A 22,455-nucleotide genomic window follows, 5' to 3' on the forward strand; every position below is an offset into this window, starting at 1 on the left:
TGGAATTTTGATCGGGATGGCATTGAAGGTATAGATTGCTCTGGGTAGCATAGACATTTTAACAATGTTTATTCTTCCGATCCATGAGCATGGAATATTTTTCCATCTTTTTGTGTCTTCTTCAATTTCTTTCATGAGTGTTCTGTAGTTCCTAGAGTATAGATCCTTTATCTCTTTGGTTAGGTTTATCCCGAGGTATCTTATGGTTTTTGGTGCTATTGTAAGTGGAATTGTTTCTCTAATTTCTCTTTCTACAGTTGCATTGTTACTGTATAAGAAAGCAACTGATTTCTGTGCATTGATTTTGTGCCATTGGTCTATATGGCCACATTACTGAATTGCTGTACAAGTTCTAGTAATTTGGGGGTGGAGTCTTTTGGGTTTTCCACATAAAGTATCATGTCGTCTGCGAAAAGAGAGAGTTTGACTTCTTCTTTGCCAATTTGAATACCTTTTATTTCTTTTTGCTGTCTGATTGCTGTTGCTAGGACTTCTAGTACTATGTTGAACAATAGTGGCAAGAGTGGGCATCCTTGACATGTTCCTGATCTTAAGGGAAAGGCTCTCAGCTTTTCCCCATTGAGGAATATATTCACTGTGGGTTTTTCATAGATGGATTTTATGAACTTGAGGAATGTTCCCTCTATCCCTATACTCTGGAGAGTTTTAATCAGGAAAGGATGTTGTATTTTGTCAAATGCTTTTTCTGCATCAATTGAGAGGACCATATGGTTCTTCTCCCTCCTCTTATTAATGTGTTCTATCGCATTGATTGATTTACGAATGTTGAACCACCCTTGCATCCCGGGGATAAATCCCACTTGGTCGTGGTGGATGATCCTTTTAATGTATTGTTGGATCCTATTAGCTAGGATTTTGTTGAGGATTTTGGAATCCATATTCATCAGGGATATCAGTCTGAAATTCTCCTTTTTAATGGGGTCTTTCTCTGGTTTGGGGATTAAGGTAATGCCGGCCTCTTAGAATGAGTTTGGAAGTTTTCCTTCTGTTTCTATTTTTTGAAACAGCTTCAGTAGAATAGGTATTATTTCTTCTATGAATGTTTGGTAGAATTCCCCAGGGAATCCATCAGGCCCTGGAGTCTTGTTTTTTGGGAGGTTTTTGATCACTGCTTCAATCTCGTTACTGGTTATTGGCCTATTCAGGTTGTCAATTTCTTCCTGTTTCAGTCTTGGCAGCTTATAGGTTTCCAGGAAGGCCTCCGTTTCATCCAGATTGCTCAGCTTATTGGCATATAGTTGTTGATAATAATTTCTAATAATTGTTTCTATTTCCTTGGTGTTAGTCATGATCTCTCCCCTTTCATTCATAATTTTATTAATTTGGGTCCTTTCTCTTTTCTTTTGGGTAAGTCTGGCCAGTGGGTTATCGATCTTATTAATTCTTTCAAAGAACCAACTTCTAGTTTCGTTGATCTGATCTACTGTGTTTCTGGTTTCTAATTCATTGATTTCTGCTCTTATTTTAATTATTTCTCTTCTAATGCATGGCTTAGGCGTCGTTTGTTGCTTTTTCTCTAGTTCTTTAAGGTGTAGAGTTAGTTGGTGAATTCGGAATTTTTCTATTTTTTTGAGTGAGGCTTGGATGGCTATGTATTTCCCCCTTAGCACCGCCTTTGCAGTATCCCATAGGTTTTGGACCGATGTGTTTTCGTTTTCATTGATTTCCATGAATTGTTTAAGTTGTTCTTTGATTTCCTGGTTGACCCAAACATTCTTGAGCAGAGTGGTCTTTAGCTTCCAAGTGTTTGAATTTCTGCCAAATTTTTTCTTGTGATTGAGTTCCAGTTTTAAAGCATTGTGGTCTGAGAATATGCAGGGAATAATCTCAATCTTTTAGTATCAGTTGAGACCTGATTTTTGACCCAGTATGTGGTCTATTCTGGAGAAAGTTCCATGTGCACTCGAGAAGAATGAGTATTCTGTTGTTTTAGGGTGGAATGTTCTGTAAATATCTATGAGGTCCATCTGGTCCAATGTATCATTCAAAGTTCTTGTTTCCTTGTTGATTTTCTGCTTAGATGATCTGTCCATTTCTGAGAGTGGAGTCTCGCGGTGTCCTACAATTAACGTATGGTTATCAATATGACTCTTTATTTTGGTTAACAGTTGGCTTATGTAGACGGCTGCTCCCATGTTGGGGGCATAGATATTTACAATTGTTAGATCTTCTTCTTGGATAGACCCTTTAAGAATGATATAGTGTCCTTCTGTTTCTCTAATTACAGACTTTAGTTTAAAATCTAATTTGTCTGATATAAGAATTGCTACCCCAGCTTTCTTTTGAGGTCCGCTGGCATGGAAGATAGATCTCCATCCCTTCACTTTCAGTCTGGATGTATCTTTAGGTTCAAAATGAGTCTCTTGTAGGCAGCATATGGATGGGTCCTGTCTTTTTATCCAATCTGCAACCCTGTGCCGTTTTATGGGCGCGTTTAGGCCATTCATGTTGAGAGTGATTATTGAAAGATATGAATTAATTGTCATCATGTTGCCTGTGAAGACGTTGTTTTTATAGATTGTCCCTGTAAATTTCTGTTGTAGATCACTCTTGGGGTCTTTCTCTTTTTATAGAACCCCCCTTAATATTTCTTGCAGGGCCAGCTTAGTGGTCACATATTTTTTCAGTTTCTGCCGGTTGTGGAAGCTCTGCATCTCTCCATCCATTCTAAATGAAAGCCTTGCCGGATAAAGTATTCTTGTCTGCATGTTCTTCTCATTTAGTACCCTGCATATGTCTTGCCAGGCCTTTCTGGCTTGCCAGGTCTCTGTGGATAGGTCTGACGTTATTCTGATGTTCCTCCCTCTGTACGTAAGGAATCTCTTCCCCCTGACTGCCCTTAAGATGGTTTCCTTGGTTCTAAGATTTGCAAGTTTTACTATTACATGCCGGAGTATTGGCCTGTTTTCCTTGATCTTGGGAGGGGTCCTCTCTGCCTCTAGGACTCGAATGTTCATTTCATTCCCCAGATTAGGGAAGTTCTCAGCTACGATTTGCTCAAATACAACTTCTAGTCCTCTCTCTCTCTCCACTCCCTCCGGGATTCCAATTATTCTGACATTGGAACGCTTCATGGTGTCACTTATTTCTCTGATTCTATTTTCACGGATTCTGAGTTGTTTTTCCCTGGCCTCCTCTTTTCCCTTCTTATCTATTATATTGTCTTCCAGGTTGCTTATTCGCTCTTTTGCCTCACTTACCCTAGCTGTTAGATTATCTAGATTGGATTGGATCTCATTGATAGCATTTTTAAGTTCTGCCAATTCACCTTTCATTTCTGCCCTTAGAGACTCTATGTTGCCATTAATTGATTTCTCCATTCTAGCCATTGTCTTCACAATTGCTAGCCTGAATTCCATCTCTGACATCTTGGTTATATCTGCATCCATTTGTAAATCTGCAGCATAAGTCATAGTCTCTGAGTCTTTTCTATTTTGGGGGTTCCTCCTCCTAGTCATTCTGTTGATGGGTGTTTGAGGGAATGTATAGAGTCCAAATTATTGACCAGAACCCAAGCAAGATACACCTGTTTTCTTGGGATCTTAGGGTTGCTGGCCTCTTGTTTTCCCAGCCTGTCTTCTGCGGGAGGGGCCTGCCGGGCTTACTCAGGCAACCCTGTTTGGGCGGAGTTGCCCTGCGTCCCTGTGGCGGGGGATGGGCTCAGTGGGAATCAGTTTTGGGGGCTTTTGTTCTCTGGCGCCTTTCCCTGGCGGCTTTCCATGTCTTTTCCGTGAGTCAGAGCAGAAGAGACTGTTTCCAACCCTCTGCCTCAGAGCAGAGAGACCGCAGTCTGTCCTTCAGTGAGCTCTCCAGGCCACACTCTCTCCGTTTCTGTCCATGCTGCTATAAACTGCAGCGGCCTGGGTTGTGCGCCCCTCCGCAGCACCCCCAGTCCTGCCTCCGGGTCGGGGCATGTCTCTGCCCTTTGTGCTTCTGAAACCGCCAGCTGCACCCAGTTAGCAGGGGCGACCCCACCGCTCCGGGTTTCTGCCCCGGGGGCTGCAGTTCGCAGGCGCGACCCCGCAGCTTTGGGTTTCCGACTCGGGGACTGCCCTAAAGTCCTTTCCCCGCTGCTACCGGTCTGCGAGTCTGTGCCCCGTCCGCAGCGCGCGAGGCTGTCACTCACCGGAGGTGTAGGATCCCCACGGCCAGGCACCCTCCCGCTGCCGTTTATCCTTTGATATCTGCCCGCGGAATCAGTGCTCCCCACTTTGTACCTCCAAACCAACCTCTTGTGATATTCTGTTTGTAGAGATCCAGATCTTCTTATATCTCAGGCTGGTTTCGTGGGTGCTCAGAGTGGTCTGGTAGTTATCCAGCTCAATTCCGGGGACCAGTTGAAAGGGTCCACAACTCCTCCGCCATCTTTCCCCCCTCCCTAAATCAGTAAATTCCTGATTGGAGAGTTCTTTTTTTCTCTCCTCCCAAATGTGTCCTAATTACACAAAATTGTGCCATCCACTGCCTTGGACTAGTTAGTTATCCCAGGTGCCAGAGTCTTGCATGTTGAGTTTTCCACTTCTGCAAAATTCTATTTTCAATCAGGATCTGGCACTAATTCTGATGTTTCTGACTTCATTTGTGGTGGGGTGGGAGGGCTGGGATGGTAAAGACGGTCACACTTTGAATAATCTCCAACCCTTGGCACCTTCCTAATAGGAGCCCCCTCGTGTTGTTAGTGCTGACATAGCTCTGCTCAACTAGGAAGGACCATTTTCCCCAGTCATTTTGTTCTGTTCAGAATAAGCCTGGATCCCTTTGACACCGTCATGTTCCAAATACTCCCTATCAGCCTGCGGCTTGTTTTCTATGGTGTCTTTGATTAAAGCCTTCTTCTATCAGGACATTTGAATATATAATCCCTTGCCTCTCTTTTGTTGTGGGAGTTCTTGCTTGCTGCTTCTGGTCTCCAAGACAGCCCTCAGCCTCTACTGCCGGGGATCAAGACGCCTGTGAAATTCACCCTTGGGCTGTAAAAGGCTTGCAAGGGAGTCTTTGGAAAACATTAACTTCTTTTCCTTTTTCAGCCCTGAAACAGTAGTTACTGGGAAATAGTCACTCAGAACACAGCTATTAGTTAAGAATCTCTGCGCACAATAGCTGAGGGGCAACAAGGATGCTGAAAAGAAAAGGCTTCATAATCCCTTATTTGTGACTCCTAAGTGGTGGCTGCTAAAAGTGACTTCTGCAAGCAGGCAGCAGCCTCTGCCATTTACACTTAGTCAGATAATCACAGGGCTGGGAGAGACCTTAACCCAGCTTTCTGCGTTAGCCAGGGCCTGCAAGGTTCTGGATTGTTCCAGAATCCTCAAGTGTTGTGCTCACACCTACACTTGGAAAGGTCAAAACACATGGGGGAGAGGAGCGCTCTCCTCCTTGGAACAGAGGTGCAAACACATTACTTTTGTCACCCAATCCTCTCTTTTCTTCCTGAACAATCTATGGGTGGATATCAACCCTACTCCTCAAATATCACATGAGGTGGTGATCATTATCTTCATTTCACATATGAGGAAACTAAGGTTCAAAGAGGTTAAATTACTGGGGTGCCTGGGTGGCTCAGTCGGTTAAGTGTCAGACTCTTGGTTTCGGCTCCAGTCGTGATCTCAGGGTTGTGAGATCCAGCCCCACGTTGGGGTCTGTGCTCAGTGTGAAGTCTGCTTAAGACTCTCTCTCCCTCTCTCTCAGCCCCTTCCCCTTCAAATAAATAAATAAATCTTTAAAAAAAAAAGAGTTTAAATTACTGACTACGATGTAAGAAAACTAGGACAGGGTGACAAACCATCCCAGTTTGCCCAGGACTGGGGGGTTTTCTAGGACATGGGATATCCAGTGCTAACCCAGGACAGTTCTGGGAAAACCAGGACCATTGGTCACCATAGGTCTGAGCCAGGTCCACACTGTCTCCAGAGCCTTCCCTCTGAATCCTGGTACCACCCTAAATTCTCTTCAGCCTGAGATTTGGCCTTGGGACAGATGGGGTAACTACAGGCAGCATCATGAAAAATGCAGAGTTTATTTCCCTTTGAGTCAGGGAACAGAGTCAGTGGTATTGATGTGAAATGTGAACGAGCAGTCAAGAAAATTCTGGAGGCATCTTCAGTGCTAAAAGGTAAAAGGTAGTTTTATTATGACACAGGGACAGGACCTACGGGCAGAAAGGCCTGGCTGGGGTTGTGAGGAGTGACTGATCATAGAAGGTTTTCTATCCTATGGAGGGGAAGGTGACGTTAGGTCCTCAGGAAATTGAGTCTGTAGGTTTCTGGAGGTCTGGCTGTTGGTAAGACTGCTTTTTTTTTTTCCCCTTGTAAATCATTAAGACTGTTGTAAAGTGTTGGAGGCTCATATCCTGCGTGACTGTGATCTCTATTAGTTGACCATTGGTTTTTCCCCTTCCTTTGTTCTTGGGCAGTCAGGAGTGCCTGCAGAATGTCACAAATATCCCCCCTGGGAGGGGGGTGTGGGGTGTTCTCTTGTGCTTTGCCCTCAGCCTGCCTTTTGCTCCCTCATCAGTTCATCTTTGGGAAGTCAACTCAGGACACCAGGCCCTCTTGTAGGTTATTCAGAACCCACTGGAAAGACTAGTCTGGGAGCTGACTCTCCAGAGAGGTAAAAGTCGTATGCGAGAGTGTGCACCACCATTTATGTAATTCACCACAACAGAAGCCGTTGTACAAGAGACCTTAAATCATTGCCCACTGCCCTGCCAAGGCCTCGTTACAGAAACCTCAGAGAAGGCCATAGTGGAGGGAGGTTTTTGCTGAAATGTGCAGAGCAGAATTGCGCTGAATTAGTTAACAAAATCAGACCAGAGCATATTTTTGCCAAAAGCAGAAAGTAAGAACTTTAGACACTTTTTTCAGGGATGATGTATGTACAGTGCTCCCTCCCTCCCTTCTTCACCCACAACCCCCCCAACCCCATCCCCCTAAAGTCCCCCACCTCGGGGGTTTCTCTTTTAAGATGTCTCTCTAGACTGTAGTGGAAAGTCAGGCACTGACCAAACACATGCTTGAAGCATTGTAACTGGAGCTGAGTCCTGGTTGTTCTCTCTGCTGCACACACACACACGCATGAATGCACACTTGCGCACGCTCACGCATGCGCACATATACACACAGCCAGGTGTTATCTCTAATTACTGGATCCCGGGAGGTTTGGGGAGGCCCAGGTTGTTGAGGAGGGGGACTAGGGAGCCTCAGGGAGTGGATCCTTACCAATGGTAGTGAGTGGAGGGTTTCAGTGTCACAATAGTTGCTCACATTGTACCTGATGCTTCCTCTCATTTCTCTCAGCCCTAAGTGGGGGGTCCATCCTCCCCTGTGGCTGCTGGGGGGTCCCTCCTCTCCACCCAGTGGCCCCTGACCCTCTCCCCTTGGAGGGCAGAAGATTAAAATGGAAAGGACCTCAGAGGGATCATCTAGTTCAACTCCCTCCTCATGCAGACTGAGGCATGGAGAGGGCATGGAAGCTTCTGGAGTCACATGCTGAGTCCACCTTGTGGCCTTGGAGGTGGAGGGGAAGAGACAGGAAGGAAAAGGTCTGTAGCTGTTAATCAAAACTTTTCTCTCCCTTCAGCTGATCCACAATTTTAGCCCAAAATATGTGCAACCCTTTTCCCACAGTATCAGACATACATTTTTTTTGTTTGTTTTTTGGTTTGTCTGCAAGCTTTATATTTTTGTTAGCTCCCCTTTTTCCTTTCTTCTTCCTCTGTGTTTCCAGGCAAAATCACTCACAGAAGAAGTCAAGTATCTTAAATAGAGGGAGCTTGGGAGGGCGTACCCCTGGGGAGGAGGTGGGACCTGCTCTTGCTCTCCTCCTTGGAGCTCCAGTGAGTCACCCTGACAAGTGGCTGCAAAGGTCATACTGTGTGGTGATTGGTAGCATGGACTGGGCCTGGGTTTGACACCCAGTCAGGCAAGTTTTTACCAAAGGATTTTGTTTTTCTTCACCCCAGCTCCCCACCTGCTGCTTTCTAAAAGCATAGGGCCCATCCCTGAAATTTCATGGGTGTGGGGACTCTCTTTCCTCACCCTGTGTATTAGGGGATGACAGTCAGGCTGAGGTGGCCCCAACCTGCAATACCTTCCTGTCACTCATGGAAGGCTAGCCTCTTAGGTGAGGCTCCACCCCTCTTGAGAATGTCACCCCACAGCTCCTGCTGCCAGCCGTGAGTCCTCATGCTGAGGGAGAGCAGTGGACACGTTTGGAGGTGTTTGTGGGTGAAGACAGATGCCCCCTCCCCCTCCCTCCTTCCACAGATGGCTGATGCTCCCCATTACCAAAGGCCTTCCCCTCCTCTGGTCAACAGCATGAATGGGGTTTCTAGGGAAAACGATGCTTTGTGACCTCCCCGTTCATTAGACTCTGGATGAAACAAAATGGAATGAGAGGAGACTATGACTTTTAAGTCAAAGAGCAAAGGCGACATGGACCACACCAGTCAGAACAGCCCTTCCCCAGGCACCTTCCACAGTGGGCGCTGGGCATGGGCCACAGCATCCTAACTCCTAGTCATCCACTGACTCAGGAATCCACCAGGACAGCGGATGGATTAGGTAAGATGACGGAATCCACACTTGGAAATAAATACCGGCAGTTCACAGAAAGAATGACCTAATCACTGCCAGTTCACAACAAGCTAGAGTGTGGTTCTGTTATAACTCTCAGTCCCTCCTCCCCAGGGAGCGTGTGAAACCCTCTGCCAGGAGCAGCCAAGGGAAACATCTCCAACCCAGGTTAGCTGACATCCTTTTCTGCATCCAGGTTCTCTGTCATTGCTGATCCTCTGCTACTGGCCACGCTGGTTTGCCTCCCAGCCAGGCTGGGCCCAGGAAGGGCCCGCTGGGAGTCAGCACTTCCACAGTATCTCTGCAAGTTCACACCTTGGGGGGTAGAACTTTCAGCTGGTATATGCTTCTATACTCTGGTCACCCTTCTTCCTAATTTGCTTCTGTCCAAGTCAGAGTTTGGCCCTGGGGAGGTTTATATCCCTCATGAGAACTTTTCTTAAATGTCTTTGGCAGTTTTCTGTTCCCCAGGGAATGGCTTTTCTCCCCCTTCACCATTGCATGCTCCTTATACATAAAGTGGCCTCCTGCACTTCAGTGATCTCTGGCTTAGAGCAGGAAAGAAACTGCTGCCCACGGTCCAGATATCACCGCCTTCTATGTAGCTCTTCCAAACACTCCCGTTTGCTGTAGCACCCTGGGCTTTAGGTTCACTATTTTGTGCCCACCATGTGTGGGCTCCACAAAGATGACTAAGGAAAATTGGGCTTATTGTTGTAACTATTAGCAGCAACTACCATTTATTGAGCATATACTATGTTCTAGGCATTATGCTAAGTGCTTTACATATATTATCTCTAGTCCTTTTGGCAAACCTATTTTATAGATGAGGAAACTGAATCTGAGAGAAGTTGTGTAACTTGCCTTGGCTCACATCGAAGGGAAGTGGCAGAGGTGGGACATGAATGCAAGCCTGCATGATTCAGAAGTCCATACTCTTTCCTTTCCACCATTCTTCCAGGCACTCAACACACACTTATTGAGCACCCAGATACTGCTCTCTCTTTTTTTTTTTCCTTAGAGAGGGAGAGAAAGCATGAGCAGGGGGAGAGGTGGATGGAGAGGGAGAACCTGACTCCCCGCTGAGCAGGGAGCCGGATGTGGGACTCAATTCCAGGACCCCGGGATCACAACCCGAGCCGAAGGCAGACGCCTAACTGAACCACCCAGGTGTCCCCCAGATACTGTTCTTTCCACCACATCTTTCATCCTAATTCTCTTGATCTGTGACAATGGAGAGGAGAGTTCCTGAAGCCCACCACAAGGAAAAGGTCTAGAACAGTGAAGAGAAGGAAAACAAAATTGCCTATCTGCGTGTTAATTTGAAGTTTGCTCATCACCAGGAGAAAATACAAACTAGGTGAGAATTACTGTATCAGCCATCTGTTTCCAGTTTACAAATCCGAAGCAGTAGCTGGAGCTCCCAGATGCAAACGTGGGAATACGGGGATTCCACTGAAATATAAGAGACAAGAAGAGGAGCAGGAAAATGAGTCTTAAACCCTTAGAGACTGTTTGGCAACCTTTTTATGCTTAGTTGCAGTATTAGGCTTGATGTTTCTGAGAACTAACAGCATCATCAATCCCATCAGACATAGGAGAAGATAAGAGGCTGCTAGATTATATGCTATTCCTTGGATATGCAGAAAATCAGTGGTGATACAGACTTATAATCTACGCCCATAGACAAAAAAATCATTGTAGCCAGCTACTTCCCTTATTTGTGGGTTGTTGAAATAGTTTTAATTTTGCTGAGAGTTGAAGTAAGCTTTTTTTCCATTTAAAAACAAAAAAACAAAAAACATGTGCCACAGCCAAAGAGAGCTGCTGGAGTGAAGCAAAATTCTCATGGCCTGGAGTGGCCATGATGGATTTAGCCAGTGTGGTGGCCATTTGACCCCGTTCTCTGCAAGGAGACATAACTGGAAGTCTGCTGATGGCTTCTGGAAAGACTTTTCTAACATAGAGGGATACTAAGGAGAAAGCCCATCTCCCCTCCTACTTGTCTTTGATTTTTTTCATTTAAGGATGGGATATACCAAGCTACCGCATCAACCTTGCCGCCATGACAGGAGGCAATGCTATCACACCGAAGACTTCAAAATGGAACACAGAAAATACCTGCGTCCTTGGTAACCTCATTGCACCACTGAGCAACCTGAAACCACATACCTGCAGAGTTTTTAAGTGATGTCAAGCTGCCCTGTGATTTCTGCCACTTTCAGTTTCATCTCCATGACACACTGGATAAAGAGGAATCGCTTGAAGCCAACGCATTATGCAAGAGTGAAAGAAACATGTGTGAACCAAGATGCGACTACTGATTCCAGAACTTCTGTCTGTTGGGTTGCACATGCTTCAAAGGAATTTAGAAACTAAGCAAACAGCACATATCTGTTGAACACCTACTATGGGCCAGACACTGTGCTGGGTGTTGGGGTTACAAGAGTGGGCAAGGTGGGCAAGGTCACTGAGGTCGTGGAAGTCACATTCCAGAAGACAGATGATAAACAAACAAATAAGAATAGTTGAAAACATTCTGAAGCAACTTTCTAAATATTGATTCCAATCAGTCCTGAGTGTAAACCCAGACATCATCATCACCATCATCATTATCATTGTCCTCATCATTTGTGCCAGGCTCTGTAGGTGTCAAATGATAAACAAGACATAGACCCTGCATTCAAGAAATCTGAGAGGCAAGAATCCAGATTTGGCCATAGAACAGTCAAAAGTTAGGCAATGAATTAGGCAACAAAAGAATTCTTCTGGTAACCAGGGTTGGGATAGGCCAGCCCCCTGTCTCTACAATTCTCCCACACATGTTTTATAACCATTCCCCCCCTTTCTCGAGAGAGAAAGAAATATTCTTAATGATTGCTCTTCTTTCATATATAGCCACTGTTCCCGAGAGAATCAAGTGGGCTTTTTCTTTGTCCAGTGAAGTGAAGAATATAGGCTGTGTAATCTGGGTGGAACTTACCAGTCTGCACTACGTACCAGCAAATACACACAGATACTCCCAGAAATGATCTCACCAAACCCTGTCTCTCTTCCTTCATCTTCTCAAAATCATACCCAGCTAATGTGTTTAGCAATGCTGCAATTGACTATTAACTGCCATATCTAGCTATAAAAAACAGATAAACATCGGCTAACTGGGTCCCCACACCCACACACATACCCTCACCCTCAGAAACGTTTCCACTGACGATCACATGAACCACAGAACACTTCTCACGTTTGGAGTGCATCTTCCCACAGGCTGGCTCACACACTGGCTTTTTATTTGAGCTTTCATGGGGAATCTTTCAACTCTTAGGAATTTCATTAACAAAGGAAGGGGAGGGGAAGTCAGGAGGAAAGTACAGACACAGAAGAAAGAAACTAAAATCGTTTTTGAAGGGGACCTAAAATTGTATCATCCTAGCCTGGACCTCCCCTATAACTGTTCTTTATTTGTACGTTCTGTGCCTGGAAAAAAAAAAAAAAACCCACACACACATACACCACAACTTTTCATTGATTGGGCAACTGTCCAGGCGCTTAACTTGGCATCCAGCCCACAGAGCTGTGAAATCAACCTCACCAAGCCTAGGGTTTAAAATACGGCAACATCTAGTTGGAAGCCCATTCAAAATAAGGAACTTGGTGCAACGATCAGGGTCCTTTGTTCCTTCCTCTCCCAGCTGCATCTCTCATGTTATCTTGGTGAAGAGTCTTGCCTGGCAAAGAAAGAGATCAGGGACAAGAAGGTGGTGCCGAGAAACTTCCATGAAACTCAGAAGTCACCGCCTGCCTATCAGACTCGAAGAACCGGGAGAGATGTAACCTGGGCATACTTTCAGCTGTTCCCCTGCTGCCCACACTGCAGGTTTTTCAGGTCCTTGCTTGAGCGTGCACTCATAGGCGTAAATAAACGTGCTATCAACAACCCGCGTCAGCCAACCCAGCTATTTAAGTGGGCTGGCATCAGCAGACTCGGCTTCCAAATCCAGAGCTTGCCTTTGCCACTTCCACGTAAGTAACTTTCAGAGGCTTGCCTTTATTGCAGAAGAATGAAATCGTGTAGACACTGGACTGCAGTGCTGTAGTTGCTGTATGTGCTAGTCTGCTGGGGAAAAGGCAGGGCTGAAAGGAAGAATAAAAGTGAAGAGTGGGGCGCCTGGGTGGCTCAGTTGTTAAGCGTCTGCCTTCGGCTGGGGTCATGATCCCAGGGTCCTGGGATCGAGCCCCGCATCGGGCTCCCCGCTCCACGGGAAGCCTGCTTCTCCCTCTCCCACTCCCTCTGCTTGTGTTCCCTCTCTCACTGTCTCTCTCTGTGTCAAATAAATAGATAAAATCTTTAAAAAAAAAAAAAGTGAAGAGCTGGTCCCGAGCAGGGAGCCAGACAGCCTGGCGGGGTGGAAGATAGCAGACCCTTGCAAACATGCAAGGGGTTAGGGGGACTGGGGGCAAGGTGGAGCCCATTTAGGCCTTTTGGCCAGCAGATGAGATGTCTTTCTTGATCTCTCCTCTCTCTGGAAGACACTTTGAAACCCGTGTTTATGTGATTGTGCCAGACGCGTATGAATCTATCATTTAGAAGCTGATGTTGCTATTACTCATCTCGGTCTCAAATCAGACATCGTATTATTTTTTTTAATATTTTTTGTGTTTGGTAGAGGGGAGTAAGAGGAGGTATCTCTGGACGAAGCAGAGGCTGCTCAGTGGAGAATCTGCAGTGCTATTTCTTGTTATGTCTGGTTCTTATAATACTTATTTACAACAATGCAAACGTTGATCTTGTTTAAGATAAAAAGGAATCCCATGCTCCGGGGTTTTGAGGCAATGGAACACAGTGGTATCCAGGTATTTAGGTGAAGTGTTAGGTAAGGTTGGATAGGAATTATTTAATAAAGAGGCACAGCACTCCACATAACTTAGGTGAAAAGGTCTTGAAGAGAAGAGGAATGCGAAAATTTCCCGGGGCCTTTAATAGAGCAGGGAGAGAACAAAATAAAGGTACTGAGGAGAGGGGGAGGGAGGAGGAGAGGGAGCAGACAGTAGAGGAGTTACAGTTGGGCATCATATTAATAAAATACATGTAGGATATAATAGGAATAAAGCACGACATAAATTCCATAGTTCCTCCTTTGGGGTCAAGAACCTGGTTTTTAAGAATCTGGAGAAAGCCAAGGACCTTTCCCAGGTAGTTCGCCCTGCCCCCAACATATACCTTGACACTCATTTTCTGGAGCCCTAGAACTCCACGGACCCCCAATGGATGCATTTAAGCTAACGTATTATTTTTAAACTGAGCTGAAACTGCTGGCTAGGAACCTGCAGAGGAGTGGGGAGTGGGCCACCCAACTGAAGCTCGCTTGCAAGGTCACCAAGGTCTGATTCCCATCAAGCAAAAAATGATTAAGGGGTTTCTCTGGGCAAAGATAAGTTGGGGGCCTGGAGGAAGAGAAAAGAAATACAAGGTGGGCTCCTGTTCTCAAAGAGCTTGATATCTAAAGTTTAAGGACATAATAAGAAGCCAGGTGGAAAATAGAACATATTGTATGATTCCATTGGTATAAAGTGATAGAAAATGCAAACTATAGTAACAGAAAGCAGATCAGTGGTTACCTGGGGAAGAGGAGAGGGGAGAGAAGGGGCGGGGGGTTATCAAGGGGCACGGGACATTTTGGGGGTGATGGATATGTTCGCTATTGCGATTGTGGTAACCATTTCTTACGAGTGAAAATTTATCCAATCGTACACTTTAGACACATGCAGTATTCTATGCCAATTATGCTCCAACAAACAATACTTTAACAATCCATCTTTTCTATATAATTAAAGGCATTTCTAAACGTCAGCCTATGCAACATACTGAAAATAAAAAGTAGGTTTGGAAAAAAATTAACTCAATAAATAAAATGGAGGATCAGACTGTCAGGATTGCGGGCTTGTATAGAACCTCGAAGGTTCCAGAGATCATCTAGCTCAGCAACTGCCGATCTGGAAAACTGTTTTTAAAAATACCCAGGACTGGCCCCGCCCTGACCAATTAAATAAGGATCCTGGCATTGTTTTTTAAAGCTCCCCGGGGATTCTAACACACCGCCAGGGACGAGAACCAGTGAAACCCCAACCTCTCCCTTGACACATGAGGCTAGGGAAGCCCAGAGAGAAGGTGGGTCTGCCCCTGACCATACAACCACCATGTCCCATGGCCCGGGGAAGACAGCAACAGGATCTCAGAGGAAGAGGAACCCCTGAGACCATGCTACTGGGTCCTCCAAACCACACGTGTGGCTCTAGCTAGGACAAGGCATCTGGCGCATTTCAAGCAAATTCTTGGAACCTAGACACGCTCGTGGCAGCCAGCGGGAAGAATTACTCAGAACCTCAAAGGTGCATTTGTCAGAGAGAACACAAGCATGAACCTCAAAGGTGCATTATTGAAGGATTGTGCTAACACGTGAGAAGGGATGTTTCAAAACGAAGGCTTCCTTTTGTTCCCTCCAAAAATATCTGGGATAAGCCAGAGGATTATATGCCTTGGGAGAATCGCAGCAGACACACCAGGCTCTCTGCTGAGATGCCGGGGACGGCCAAGTTGTTCTTGCAGGATTGAGCGCAAGTTCTCAGCCCTGGAATGAGTCGATTTGGCGCCGCGGGGGCTTTTCATTGTGAGTTCTAGGTCGGTCCTGGGCAGCAGCGTGACGGGGTGACGTTTGTTTCTGTGGCCACTGCTGTTCCTGTCTGCCCCTCACTGTGGCCCCTGTCTGGGGGCAGAGGTGCCCACGGGACCACCCACCTCCCCTTCCCTGCCTGTGCCGGCTCCACGTGTTAGGTGGTTTCTCAGCTCCCTTCCAGTCTAAAACGCATCTGATTTTCAGGGTCTCATCCCCTCGGGGCTTTGCTTCTCCATCTCTGGAAAACTCATTAAAGTTATGGTGTTAATAGACAATAATTGTTTAATGAGTTATGTCCCAGGATATTAAATAGGTTCCAGCAAGATAACGTATCTGGGAATTCTTTGAAATGTTATCTAAATAGGAATTACCATTTGGGGCAATCAGGAGGATCAAAGTTTTAGGCCAAATGTATAATCCCAACTGGTAAAAATTCCAAGCAACTTGCTGGGGGAAAATATACCAGGATTGGGGGTTTGGAGTAGAATTCCTCAAATCCCATCCCTCAGGGAATTCCCTATGGACTGTGGGGCCTGACAGAATGCTTTGTCTGAATTGGTCTATTTTGTGTTAAATGCATTTGTACTTATTGGAGACCGCTGCATTTATCTTTGTGAAAAACGGAGCGCCACCTTAAGAATACTACAGTGGAGATAAAACGTCAAGAAATTCTGCTCACAGGGCTTTAGAGAAATTACCTGGTTCCCCCTCCTGTGTGGACGCTGGCACTGGCAGGGCAGCCGGCCTAGCCTCCGTGACAAGGAGCCTCCTTCCTCGGGGACCCAGGCCTGCAGCCGGGGACAAGGGGCCCCCTCAGTTCCTGGGACTCTGGGTCCTTGACAGCCCTGTCTCCGTCTGAAGGCTGAGATTGCTGCAGCGGTCGGTCGTTGGCAAGTGGCAGTTGCGTGTCGCGTCCTGCCTGTGGAGAGGGGTGTGGCCAGGTGTGTGATTAACGCCCCCCCACCCCCATTAGGGAAGCAGAGTCTGCAGGCAGCCGGGAGCCCAGAGCAGCTGGGCAGCCGGAGGGCACAGAGTCTTCCCTGCTGAGCATAGATAGCATTGAGGAGAGGAGGGAGAAAGTAAACACCGTCCTGGCTCAGGGGAGACAGGCCCTCAAGTCCCTCAAGTTCAGAGGAAAGGATTAGGCTGTTGGCATCAGGCGGCCAGCCCACACTGGTTTAGAGCTGCTGTCGGGAAGCCTGATTCTTCCCCTGGCCATTCAGAGTGTCACCACAAATAATTTTTTGAAAAATGAGTGGCGTGATTGCACAGCTGATAAAATAGATTTGTCGAACAGTGACAATTTCTGCCTTCTTTGGACGGCTTTTCTTTGAACATGTCCCCCTCCCCTTTGTTTTCTTTCTTTCTTTTTTTTAAGATTTTATTTATTTGACAGAGAGAGGGGGGGGGAGGGAGAGAACACAAGCAGGGGGAGTGGGAGAGGGAGAAGCAGACCTCCTGTTGAGCAGGGAGCCCGATGTGGGACTTGATCCCAGGACCCCGGGATCATGACCTGAGCCGAAGGCAGACGCTTAACTGACTGAGCTACTCAGGTGCCCCATGTTTTCAAATTCTCTTAGTATGGAATGGTTTAGTTCACTTGGACATTTAAAAAAATTTTTTTTATTGTTATATTAATCACCATACATTACATGATTAGTTTTTGATGTAGTGTTCCATGATTCATTGTTTGTGCATAACACCCAGTGCTCCATGCAGAATGTGCCCTCTTTACTACCCATCACCAGGCTAACTCATCCTTCCACCCCCCTCCCCTCTAGAACCTTCAGTTTGTTTTTCAGAGTCCATCGTCTCTCATGGTTCGTCTACCCCTCCGATTTCCCCCGCTTCATTCTTCCCCTCCTGCTATCTTCTTCTTTTTTTTTTCTTAACATATATTGCATTATTTGTTTCAGAGGTACAGATCTGAGATTCAACAGTCTTGCACAATTCACAGCGCTCACCATAGCACATACCCTCCCCAGTGTCTATCACCCAGCCACCCCATCCCTCCCACCCCAACCCCCACTCCAGCAACCCTCAGTTTGTTTCCTGAAATTAAGAATTCCTCATATCAGTGAGGTCATATGATACATGTCTTTCTCTGATTGACTTATTTCGCTCAGCATAACACCCTCCAGTTCCATCCACGTTGTTGCAAATGGCAAGATCTCACTCCTTTTGATGGCTGCATAATATTCCATTATATATGTATATATATATACACCACATCTTCTTTATCCATTCATCTGTTGATGGACATCTTGGCTCTTTCCATAGTTTGGCTATTGTGGACATTGCTGCTATAAACATCAGGGTGCACGTACCCCTTTGGATCCCTATATTTGTATCTTTGGTGAATACCCAGTAGTGCAATTGCTGGATCGTATGGTAGCTCTATTTTCAACTTTTTGAGGAACCTCCATACTGTTTTCCAGAGTGGTTGCACCAGCTTGCATTCCCACCAACAGTGTAGGAGGGTTCCCCTTTCTCCGCATCCCCGCCAACATCTGTCGTTTCCTGACTTGTTAATTTTAGCCATTCTGACTGGTGTGAGGTGGTATCTCATTGAGGTTTTGATTTGGATTTCCCTGATGCCGAGTGATGTTGAGCACTTTTTCATGTGTCTGTTGGCCATTTGGATGTCTTCTTTGGAAAAATGTCTGTTCATGTCTTCTGCCCATTTCTTGATTGGATTCTTTGTTCTTTGGGTGTTGAGTTTGATAAGTTCTTTATAGATTTTGGATACTAGCCCTTTATCTGATACGTCATTTGCAAATATCTTCTCCCATTCTGTCAGTTGTCTTTTGGTTTTGTTGACTGTTTCTTTTGCTGTGCAAAAGCTTTTTATCTTGATGAAGTCCCAAAAGTTCATTTTTGCCCTTGCTTCCCTTGCCTTTGGCGATGTTTCTAGGAAGAAGTTGCTGCAGCTGAGATCGAAGAGGTTGCTGCCTGTGTTCTCCTTTAGGATTTTGATGGACTCCTGTCTCAGATTTAGGTCTTTCAACCATTTGGAGTCTATTTTTTGTGTGGTGTAAGGAAATGGTCCAGTTTCATTCTTCTGCATGTGGCTGTCACTTGGACATTTTTTTAAGGCTGTGTCCTGACCTAACCTAGATTAATTTTTAGATGTTGTTGATGGCTCCCTCAAACTTTTACAAAGCCAAGTGAATGGGGATGGTCAACAGAACTATGCAAAGATGAAACTGTTGGCAGAAGGATGGCGTATGGCCCACAGTAATTTATAAAGTACTTACCTGCCCATTTAAAAGCCAGCACCTGAGGATCCCAAGGCAGCCAGCCCCTGGACCACAGCCATCCTGTCTGCTCGCCCTGGGCAGGCTGGTGGAGAACTGGCTTGAGGCTGCAAATATAAGGGATTCTCCTGATGCAGGGTGTGTGTGTACCTGCCCTCTTACTGGCCCTGGCTCCCTTGACCGCCCCACCTTTCAATGACCCCAATGTGGATTTGGCATTCCAGTGCTGTTGATTTTGAACACACGTGGGGTTTGGCTGTGTGGATACGTGACCAAACAGGTACAGGTCATGCTGTCCTTTCTATTTGCTGGGAAACTCCCTTCATCAATCTTCAAGTGATATGTTAAACACTCTTCCACAGAATCCCAGTGTAGATAAGTCCCAGCAGACAGCAGTCTAGCCTAGGGAGCAGAGTACGGGTCTAATGTTCAGGAACCTGGGTCCTATTTTCAGTTCTCCTTCAGCTGTAATGGAATTGTATTATTTTTTTTAAAGATTTTTTATTTATTTATTTGACAGAGAGAGACACAGCGAGAGAGGGAACACAAGCAGGGGGAGTGGGAGAGGGAGAAGCAGGCTTCCCGCCGAGCAGGGAGCCCGATGCGGGGCTCGATCCCAGGAGCCTGGGATCATGACCTGAGCCGAAGGCAGATGCTTAACCGACTGAGCCACCAGGCACCCCTGTAATGGAATTTTAAAGCAGAGGAAGCCCAAAATATCAGTTGTCCCGGTAGATTATTGTTAGCACCCCCTTTCATTTAAAAAAATACTTGGCCTGAGCCATAAGCTACACGGTTTATGAATACCATACAATACATAAAGGTTCAAGAGTAAAGTGAATTGTCTTGCATCTTAGGATTAGTTGGTGGCTGAGCTCTGGAACTAAGGCCTCCCCACCCTTTATTCCAGTCTCTCTGCCAAGTCACTCACTCCCTCTGTGACTCAGGTTCCTAGTGGGAAGCATTGTATCTGTATAGCCCAGTTGGAGAGCTGGTATATTTATATTGGCTTGCCAAACAGAAGTTCAACGTGAATGCTAGGGGTTCAAGGACAAGGTCAAATTACTCTATTTGCTTCAGGTTCTAATGTTAGCTTATGGCCATGTTTGGATAATGATAGAACCTCTTTTAAAAGTAGAGAAGTGGGGTTCCTTCATGGCTCAGTTGGTTGGGCGTCTACCTTTGGCTCAGGTCTCGATCCCCCAGTCCTGGGATCGAGCCTCACATTGGGCTCCCTCCTTGGTGGGAAGTCTGCTTCTCCCTCTGCCCCTCACCCAACTCGTGCTCTCTCTCACTCAGGTGAATAAATAAAATCTTTTAAAAAAAAGTAGAGAAGTTAATTTTTACCCATCCTCATATAATTTCTTTTAATTTGCTTCTGGTAGTTTTGATAAAATGTGGCCAAACATGAAAACCCTCCAGATCTTTCAGAACTACTCTGTTCTTTGATGTTGAAAACAAAACCAGAAACAATCTAAGGCAGACATTGATCAGTTCTAATCTCTTAGTGTGTCCTGGGCAGTAAACTAATGGCTGCCATTGTAGCCACTAGATCTAGAGGATCACAATGGAAGTTTCCTGGAATTCTTGAGGACATGACGGATCTGCTTTGGATAGTCTAGTCTTCACTGCTGTATTTTTGTCTCCTTCTTGTGTGGTTTCTCCCTAAGAAAATTTATATAAACAAGTCCCTAGCTCTTATGCCCCTCACTCCTTCCCAAATTTCTAGTCTACTGGTGCCCAGGAGTGAAATCTAATTTAGAAAATACTCTAATTCGATAACTTGTGCTTGGAAGTGTCTGTCCCTTTATTATGTGTTCTTCATGCTCTTCCTGGGGAGTAGAATGGCATCCTTTGGAGGTGTCTGGCATTGGGGTGAATGAAGCAGGACTAAAGAAAGGGGGATGTCGGCGCCTGGGTGGCTCAGTCGTTAAGCGTCTGCCTTCGGCTCAGGTCATGATCCCAGGGTCCTGGGATCGAGCCCCATATCGGGCTCCCTGCTCAGCGGGAAGCCTGCTTCTCCCTCTCCCACTCCCCCTGCTTGTGTTCCTGCTCTCGCTATCTCTCTCTCTGTCAAATAAATAAATAAAATCTAAAAAAAAAAAAAAAAAAAGAAAGGGGGATGTCATCTCCTCTTTCATTAGTATTATACCTGGTTCAGGTTTCACAATTTAAAAGAGTCTTCTAGTCCTTGGAACTAGCTCAGAAGAGCTCCTAGATGACTGAATAATAATAAAACCATATATAGTGTTTATAATTTATAGTGCTATTCATAAACATAATCCATCTTATCAAATCCTATGACAACCCTGTGAGATAGGTGGGGGTAGGATTACTGTAGCAGGTGGGGGTAACTTGAATGGTAGATGAAGAAATGGAGGTTCAAAGCAATTAAGTTGTCCAAGGTCACTTGGAGATTTAAGTGACATCGCTAGAAGCAAAGTGAGGGTCTTCTGAGGCTCCATCCAGCCTTTCTTTTCTTTTCTTTTTTAAGACTTTTTTGAGAGAGAGAGAGTGCACCCGCGAAAGAGCATGAGTCAGGGGGAGGGGCAGAAGCAGACTCCCCGGCTGAGCAGGGAGCCCTCCGAGGGGCTGGATCCCAGGACCCTGGGATCATGACCTGAGCCAAAGGCACACGCTTAACTGACTGAGCCACCCAGGCGCCCCCCCATCCAGCCTTTCTGCAACATCTCTCTAATGCTCAGAGAAACGACCTATAGTAAGTTCAGAGTTATCCCCTGAGCTGGACTTTGTAAAGTATCTGTCCTTTTCAATTATTGTGTGATGTTAATAAGAAGGATCTAGCTGCACAGCCTCGATGTATCCCATTAGTTGAACACCTGTTCATAAAGACAACTGGGTAAAAAAATAAGGCCCATATAACTGAGTCTCATGGCAACAAGCAGCATGCCTGGTTGGACTTTGGCATAATTTGGAGCACTACAAAGTACCAGGTGCATGTCATTTTATTCATTACCTAATTACGGTCATAAAATAAAAATGGTGGCTGGACCATAAAAAGTAATAATTCATTCAAGTATATTTGTGTAGAGATAATTCCATTCTTCAAAGAGTCTTTTCTGGACATTTCAAAATGCACTAACAGCCTGAGGAGGTCATGCCTGCTTGCATTAGGTTACAACGGCCTACAAACAGGCAGCCTAACCATCTACCCGTCACACATGCACAGTACCAGGACAGTCCCTAACTCCTGTTCCTTACTGTGTAATTAGGGCTCAGGCAAAAATATCATAGAACCCACTCTACAGTTTTTAAAAAATAAATCCTGATGAAATGTCCCCAGAATGACAAATGAACAGCCTTTTTCAGAGCCAGGCACTGAGAATACGAACATCTTCAGAAAAAAAACTCTAATTTTTTTTTGATATCCTAAAGTGAGTAAATGGCTACAGCGCACTATGACAGTTCTACTTGACTCTTGGTTATCTGTGTGTGGCTTCACTGGACTCGATTTTTAAAATACCAGACTGATTTCTATCATCAGTGTTTAAGTTTTGAAGGTCCCCTTCTCTTCTAAGAAAGAAACCTATTTCTCCCTACCCTGCAGCCTATTGATCTAATTTAATTAATGTTCTCCTAAGTCAAGCAGAATTAGGACAATAAATGGGTTACCCAAAATGAATTAACTTAAAACATAGGATATTTATAGGGGTGCCTGGGTGGCTCAGTCAGTTAAGCATCTGACTCTTGATTCTGGCTCAGGTCATGATCTCAGGGTCCTGGGATTAAGCCTGGAGTTGTGCTCCTCAATCAGCTGGAGATTCTCTCTCCCTCTTCCTCTGCCCCCCCCACCTCTCTCTCTCTCAAATAAATGAATAAATCTCTTTTTATAAAAGGATATTGGGGCACCTGGGTGGCTCAGTCGGTTAAGCGTCTGCCTTCAGCTCAGGTCATGATCCCAGGGGCCTGGGA

The 22,455-nt window shown here is 45.6% G+C and overlaps 1 protein-coding gene across 1 annotated transcript in view; it reads left to right on the forward strand.

Moving 5' to 3' along the window:
* Positions 1–12,237: 12,237 nt before the first annotated feature.
* HOPX (HOP homeobox) overlaps positions 12,238–22,455 on the forward strand; it is a 31,903-nt gene continuing 21,685 nt past the window's right edge. Inside the window, exon 1 of the mRNA XM_021701576.1 lies at positions 12,238–12,614. The gene's annotated coding sequence lies outside the window, so the exon portion shown is untranslated. The remainder of the gene's footprint in view (positions 12,615–22,455) is intronic.

This window comes from Neomonachus schauinslandi, chromosome 2 (assembly GCF_002201575.2).
Source record: "Neomonachus schauinslandi chromosome 2, ASM220157v2, whole genome shotgun sequence".
Classification (NCBI taxonomy): Eukaryota; Metazoa; Chordata; class Mammalia; order Carnivora; family Phocidae; genus Neomonachus; species Neomonachus schauinslandi.